The sequence below is a fragment of the Acanthisitta chloris genome, unplaced genomic scaffold (assembly GCF_000695815.1).
Source record: "Acanthisitta chloris isolate BGI_N310 unplaced genomic scaffold, ASM69581v1 scaffold6351, whole genome shotgun sequence".
In the NCBI taxonomy this organism is placed as follows: Eukaryota; Metazoa; Chordata; class Aves; order Passeriformes; family Acanthisittidae; genus Acanthisitta; species Acanthisitta chloris.
Window position 1 is genome coordinate 1 of NW_008656389.1, and position 316 is coordinate 316.

General features: G+C 55.1%; 1 non-coding gene across 1 annotated transcript; it reads left to right on the forward strand.

Moving 5' to 3' along the window:
* Positions 1-74: 74 nt before the first annotated feature.
* On the forward strand, positions 75-165 carry TRNAY-GUA. Its single transcript is given in 2 exon segments — positions 75-111; positions 130-165. It is a non-coding gene; the product is annotated as a tRNA-Tyr (tRNA).
* The last annotated feature ends 151 nt before the right edge of the window (positions 166-316 follow it).

A 316-nucleotide genomic window follows, 5' to 3' on the forward strand; every position in this document is an offset into this window, starting at 1 on the left:
TGAGGCGCGGGCCGAGCGCTGCGCGCCACGTGCACAGAGCTCTTAGTGCGCGGCGGAGGGTTGACTGACGGGTCCCTTCGATAGCTCAGCTGGTAGAGCGGAGGACTGTAGAGCCTGTTCCCTGCGGGAATCCTTAGGTCGCTGGTTCGATTCCGGCTCGAAGGAGACGCGTTTTTTTTTTTTCTTCTCGTTCCTGTGCAAAAGAATGATTTCAAACAGCATCTCTTTGGCCTTTTAAACAGCTGGATCTTAAACCTCTCGCAGAAACGGGTGATTTTTCTCGGCGAGAGCCGGCTGCATTGCATTGCTGTGGCTC